Source organism: Penaeus monodon, chromosome 37 (genome assembly GCF_015228065.2).
Source record: "Penaeus monodon isolate SGIC_2016 chromosome 37, NSTDA_Pmon_1, whole genome shotgun sequence".
NCBI classification, from domain to species: domain Eukaryota; kingdom Metazoa; phylum Arthropoda; class Malacostraca; order Decapoda; family Penaeidae; genus Penaeus; species Penaeus monodon.
Genome location: NC_051422.1, coordinates 9,692,499 through 9,699,998, shown reverse-complemented (window position 1 = coordinate 9,699,998; position 7,500 = coordinate 9,692,499). Strand labels below are relative to the sequence as shown.

The following is a 7,500-nucleotide window of genomic DNA, read 5'->3' as shown; positions in this document are numbered from 1 at the left end:
TGACACAGACACTAATAAATTCTATCCTACACATTGTGAGCTTAGGACCTAGGATACACATGGCTAGATTAAACAATGATTTTCTGTGCCTTTTGTTTCATTTTTTGCTCTCATTTACAGCATATAGGTTTTCAAGGAGTTACAGGCTAAAAGTTAAAATAAAGTCACTTGAATATCTCATTTGGATTAACAAATATTCTCTTCATTAGTTTCTTTACATAAGTTCAGAAGTTCCAACCCATTATTACTTGAAATTATACATCATGAAATGTACAAAATAATTTGTAAGTAGATAAACTTTTGTGAAACTAACCATGTTTAATCCTCTCATTCTTTCATTTATGTTTTATCATAAGAGCCTTTACTTATCACAAAGGATTATAAATCTATGCATAAATCCTGCCATATGTCCATAGGCTTCAGCCCCTAGAGGGTTCACAGTTGTTCCCACACCCACACAAAAACAACCGATGAGGCATGCTGCCCGCTCACTGCTCTCCCTGGTGATGCTGCAGTGATACAAGCTCATAAAGCCTTAGCTCTGGAGTGTGACCTGGGAGTGTTTTATGTCTAAATAAAAGAGGAAGTTGTGTGGATATGTGATTAGTGTAGTGTTTCATGTATATGGGACATGACTGTTATACATTTATTTATATTAATGCCAGATTCCTGCTTAAAAATGTGTCCACATCAATACAAATATATGTGTGATTTGTGGATTTTTTTTACAGAATTACATGTGTGGCATATTTTATATACCATTTGCAGTTATTTTAGCATGTTGTAAAACATGAAGCACACCACATTTATCATCAGGTCACACTACTGAGAAAGACTCTTCTTTTCTTTCAATACAGGTCAAAGTGCATGGTGCTGGCAGTGAGATGACTAATGAGTCGTGCCAGGGACAAAAGAATTCTACAGGTCAGGTAATGAAGGAGAGGAGGAAGACATCATGCTCACCAACACTTAAAAAAGGGGAGAGAAACCAAGGGCAAACTACCCAACCTGTGGAGTATATTTAAGTCATGATTGTGGGGAGTGCGCAATAAAATGACCAACTTGGTGCTGTGGCTGAGCTGCAGGCGTGGGTGGAAAAAGAGTTGCTGGTGAGAGGAATGGGCAAAAAGGGGTGGGGGGTACTTGGGGGACGGAAGTCCAAGGATCATAGACTATGTTAGAATGAGGACAGAGCAATGTTATATGAAAGTTAGGGAGGACAGGAAAGGAGAATGTAAAAGCACCTGCCAGTTGCATGGCTAAAAAAATTGTACAAAGAAGGCCAGAATTCAGAATGAAAAAAGGGTTTTAAAAAAAAACAGGCCTTTTTTTTTTGAAAAAAAAAAAAGGGGGTTAAAATTTTTTAAAAAAAAAAAAGGGGTTTTTCCTTTTGAATTTTAAATTTTTTTTTTTTTTCCCCATCCCCTTTTGGAAATTTAAAAATTTCCTCTTCCCCCCAAAAAAAAAAAAAAAAAAAAATTTTTTTCTTTAAAAAAAACCCAAAAAGGGGGTTTTTTTCAGAAGTTTTTTTAAAAAAAAAAAAAAAAAAAAAAAAAAAAAAAAAAAAAAAAAAAAAAAAAAAAAAAAAAAAAAAAAAAAAAAAAAAAAAAAAAAAAAAAAAAAAAAAAAAAAAAAAAAAAAAAAAAAAAAAAAAAAAAAAAAAAAAAACCCCCCCCCCCCCCCCCCCCCCCCCCCCCCCCCCCCCCCCCCCCCCCCCCCCCCCCCCCCCATTAAAAAACAAAAATGAAAAAAAAAGGGTTTCCTGGGTGGTAAAAAAGGGTTTTTCAATTTTTCCCTTTGGGGGGGGGGGGCTGACCACAAAAGGGATAAAAGGGAACCAACTGGGGAATTTCCAAAAAAGCGGGAGGGAAAAAAATTTTCCCCACTCCAACAAAAAAGAGGGGGAAACCCACGGGCCCTTTGAGGGTAGGGGAAAATGGTTTTACCCGGGGGTATGGAGTGTTTTTGCCTAAATAAAAGGAATTTGGGTTGAGGAGGTGTGGGCCCCGTGACTTTAAAAGGGGGGCCCCCCCAAAAAACAAAAATGGGGGAAAAAACTGGGGAAAAATTTTAAAACAAGGGGGAAAAATGGAGAAATTTTTTAAGGAACAAAAAAGGGGGAAAGGGAAAAGGGGGGGGGCGGAGGGAAAAGGGGGGAAAGAGGGAGGAAAAAGAGAGGAGAGGGAAAGAAGACGGAAACGGGGGGAGGGAAAAAGGGGTTTTTAAAAGATTTAAAAAGACCAAAGGGGGGCATGAGGTTAAAAAAAATTTTAAATGGGAAAAAAGGGGGGGGGGGGGGAAAAAGGAAAAGGAAAGAAGAGAAAGGAGGAAGGAGAGGGGGGAGAGAAAAGAAGAGAGGAAAAAAAATGTAAAAGAGGAGGAAGAAAAAGAGAGAAGGAGGAAAGAAGGAAAAAGATGAAAAGAAGAAAGGAAGGAGGAAGAAGAAAGGGAGGGGAGAGAGAGGAGAGGAGGAAAAGGAGAAAAAATGGGGAGGAAGGGAGAAAAAAAAAAAAAAAGAGGTAAAAGAGGAAAAAAGAGGAGGGAAAGGGAAAGAGGAAAGAAAATGAAAAAAGAAAGAAAAAAAGTTGAAGAGAGAGGAGGGGGAGAGGAAAAGGAGAGAAGGGACAGAGGGAAGAGGGGAAAAGGGGGAGGAGAAAAATTTTAGAAAGAAGAAAAAAAAAAGATGAGGAGGGAAAAAAATGAGGAGGGGAAAGGGAAGGAGGAGGAGAAAAAGGGGGAAAGGGAGGAGAGAGAGGGGGGGGGGGAAAAAAGGAAAAAAAAGAAAAGGGGAGAAAGAGGGAGGAGAGAGAACGAGGAGGAAAGGAGAAGAGAGAAGAGAGAAGAAAAGGAGAGAGAGAGAGAGAAAAGAGAGAGAGAGAAGAGAGAGGAGAGAAAAGGGGAGAGAGAAGAGAAGAAAGAGAGAAGAAAAAAAGAAAGGAGAGGGGGGGGGAGAGAGAGAGAGACAGACACAGAGATGTATAGAGAGAGAGAGACAGAGAGAGAGAGAGAGAGTCGAAGGGGAGAGAGAGAGGGGAGAGGGGAGAGAGAGGATGAGAAAAGGAGAAAGAAAAGAGAGAGAGAGAGAGGGGAAGGAAAAAAAAAAAAAAAAAAAAAAGGAAAAAATTTTAAAAAAAAAAAAAAAAAAAAAAAAAAAGGGGGGGGGGGGAGAGAGAGGGGAGAGAGAGAGAGAGAGAGAGAGAAGAGAGAGAGAGAGGAAGGAGGAAAAGGGGAAAGAGAGAGAGAGAGAGAGAGAGGGAGGATGAGGAAGAGAGAGAGAGAGAGAGAGAGAGAGGAAAAAAAAAAAAAAAAAAAAAAAAACAAAAAAAAAAAAGGAGAGAGGAGAGAGAGAAGAGAGAGAGAGAGGAGAGGAGAGGGAGAGAGAGAGAGAGGAAAGAAGAGAAAAAGAGAGAGAGAAGAGAGAAGGAAAGGGAGAGAGAGAGAGAGAGAGGAGAGAGAAGAGAGGAGAAAAGAGGAGAGAGAGAGGAGAGAAAGAAGAAGAAAAAAAAAGTAGAGAGAGAGAAGAGAGAGAGGAGAAGAGAGGGGGAAAGGGAGAGAGAGAGAGAGAGAGAGAGAGAGAGAGAGAGAGAGGCAAGAAAGGAAGGATAAGGGGGAGGAAGGATAAAGAGAGGAAAAGAAAAGAAAAGAAAGAAAGAGAAAAAGAGAGGTAAAAAAAAAAAAAGAAAAAGGTAAAAAGGAAAAGAAAGAGAAGATAAAAAGGAAAGAAAAAAGGGAAGGAATAGAAAAAAAAGCCAAAAAAAAAATAAGAGAAAAAAGTGGAAAGGGGGAAAGAACAAAAAGGGGGGGAAAGAAAAAAAAGCAAGGAAAAAACACAAAAAAAAACTGAGAGGAATGGGATGTGTGTCTAAAAAGCAGAGAGATTCCAAAGGGGACCGGGGTTTAGAGGATATGCATGGATACATCCACATAGAAGTAATGAGGAATTACATGTGATTGGTATAGAGGCCTCCCTTGGGGAAAAATAAGTTAAGAAAGATAATAGAGTTGTAGAAAGACTGGAGGGGTGTGATAGTGAAAGTATAGTCTTTTGGCAGTGGATGTGGTGGTGGTGGTGGTGCAGGTGGTATTGGTTTATTTGCGTAAGACCTGGAGGGAAAAAGTCAATAAAGACTCTCAACAAGGGGTACAACACTACACAATTAGAATTTAAAATAAAAAATATAAAAATATATTATTTTATATATATAAAAAAAAATTTTATATAATATATATAATTATATATAAAATAAATAATATATATTATAAAATATATAACATATATAATATATTAATATATATATATATATATATATATATATATATTTTATATATATATATATAATATATATATTAAATATATATATGTGTGTGTGGTGTATAGTATATATATGGTGTTTAATATATATATTAAATATATATAAATTAATAATATATAAATAAATATATATATATATATTAATAAACACACAACCCCCCACAACAAATAATTTTGTATGGGGGTGCCAATTTTAATACATATATTACACACACACCACACAACACAACACAAAATACACACAAAATAAATATAAAATAATAATAAATTTTAAAAAAAAAAAAAAAATAAAAAACAAAAAAAAAAAAAAAAAAAAAAAATAAATAATATAAATAATAAATAAATATAAATTTTAATATACATTAATGTAATAACAAAATATTAATAAAAATATAATATATATATATATATATAATAATTATTATATATAATATATATATAATAATAAAAATAAAATATACTATAATATATTTTTATATTAATATATATATTATATAATTATATAATATATATTTTATAATTTATAATATATATATATATATATAATATATATTATATATTATAAAAAAAAACAAAAAATATTGTTTTGGGGTTAAAAATATATAATAATATACAAACCCCCACACACCCAAATATATTTTTTTTTTAAAAAAAAAATATTAATATATATTTTTTAAAAAAAAACACACACCCAACACAAATTATATTAAAATAATAATTTTTATTTTATATAATATATTATAAATTTTATTATAATTATATAAATATTATTTAAATATAAAAAAAAAAAAAATATATAATATATTAAATTTTATTATTTAAAAATATGAAAAAATTATTTTGTATAAATGTATATAAATATAAAATAATTAATATATTATATATATATATATTTTCTATAAAAAATATATATATATATTTAATATTATATATATATAATATATAAAATTTTAAAATTATATATATACATAAAACACACAGGGCAATATGTAATATATACATATATATACAATATATACATAGATATGTATATACATACACATCACCACACACACACATACAACACACACTACACACAACACCACAACCACACACAACACCACACACAAACATATATTTTTAAAAAAAAATTATATATATAAATTATTATATATATATAAAATATATTATAATATATATATATATTATATATATATATATTGAATATTAAAATTATATATATTATATATTAAAAACACCCCACCAACCACACACATGTATTACAAAAAACCCCCTAATACATATAAAAATATAAGTTACATAGAAAATATACATTTATAACAAAATTTAAAAAAAAATACTACATATTTTAATATATATATTTTTAATAAAATTTAAAATATATAAAAAATTTTATAATATAAATAATTTAATAAATAATAAAATAATAAACATACATCGTAAAATTTAGATAAAACTACAATATAAAAAAATAATAATAAAAAAAAAAATAAAAAATTTTAAAATAATAAATAAAAAAAAATAAAAAATTAATATAATATAATATAATATTTAAAAATATAATTAATATAATATATAATTAAATTAAAACTACCATAAATTTTTAGAAAAAACAACAAAATATATAAAAAATAAAAAAATAAAAAAATAATTTATTAATATAATAATAATTAATAAAATATAGATTATATAGATAAGATAGATATATGTATATCTACATAAATTGTATAATAACATAATATTTGAAACAACACCACAACACAAACACACAACACCCACACACACACACACACACACACAAAATATAAAAAAAATAAAAAAAAAAAAAAAAAATAATAACAACATAATACAACATACACCAACAAAAAAATAAAATAAAAAAAATAATAAATAAAAAATAAAATAAAAAAATTTAACACACACAGTAAATATGTTAAAATACATATAATGACAAATTTTTAAAAAAATAGTGTTTTAAATTAATATGTGACAAAAATATAAAAAAATATAAAAAAAAAATAAAAAATTAAATAAAACACACTTTTTTTTAAGGGGGGTTGAGGAGAGAGGGCTTTTTTTTGGGGAGGTAAAGGGTGGCTTTAGAAAAGGGAAAACAAAACAAAAAAAAAAAAAAAAAAAAAAGAAAATATTTTAAAAAAAAAAAAATAAAAAATAATAATTAAAATAATATAAAAATTTAAAAAAAAAAAAAAAAAAAAAACAAAAAAAAAAAAAAAAAAAAAAAAATTTAAAAAAATTTTATAAAAAATTTTATCAAATTTAAATAAATAATAAAATTTTTAAATAATAAAGATAAAACAAAAAACAAAAAACACCAACCCCCCCCCACAAACCACCCCACACAGAAAAAACCCACACACACACAAAAACCACACACACACCACCACCCACCACACAGGGGGTTTAAAATGTTGTTAATAAAAAAATTTAAATTTTAATTTTAATATAAATATAAAAATAAATTTAATAAAACACAAAAAAACAACATACACACACACACCACACCACAAACCACACACACCAAACCAACACACCACCACCCCACACACCACACACACACACCACCACACCAACCCAACCCACACACACACCACACATTGAAAAAAAAATAAATAAAAAAAAAATTAAATAAAAAAAAATTAATAATTATATTTTATTAAAAATAATTTTAAAATAAATATATAAATATTTTAATTATATATTATTAACATTTAGTATATTTAGAAAAATTTTTTAAAATTATATAATAATTATAAAAAATTATTTTTAAATATAAATTATATCTTAATATATTATATTTTTTTTTTTTTTTATATATTTAATATTTATTTATTTTTTAATTTAAAAATTATTTTTTTTAACCCACCCACACCACCCCCCACCAAACCCCACCCATTTATATTTTTATTCACAATCCTAGACAAAAAAAAAAACTTTTAGGTAAGGCGTGATTGAGAAGCAACATGGCTGGCATTCCTGTGCTCCATTATGGTCACCGACTACAAAAAGTTGGACGGGCCGGAAAGCTGAAAAATTTGGGCGTTTTTTAACAGGTCCGGGGGATCTACCATACCCTAACATCCATGGCCAGGTGACAAAAGGGCCAGTGAAAACATCTTGTAATGGAACAATTGTCCATACATGTTTTGTTTTGAACAAGGAAGAAT

General features: G+C 28.9%; 1 protein-coding gene across 1 annotated transcript in view; it reads right to left on the bottom strand.

Annotated features, from left to right (window-relative positions):
• The window catches only part of LOC119596147 (calcium-activated potassium channel slowpoke-like), a gene marked incomplete at its 5' end in the record, with an annotated part of 107,964 nt that overhangs the window by 11,896 nt on the left and 88,568 nt on the right, over window positions 1-7,500 (bottom strand).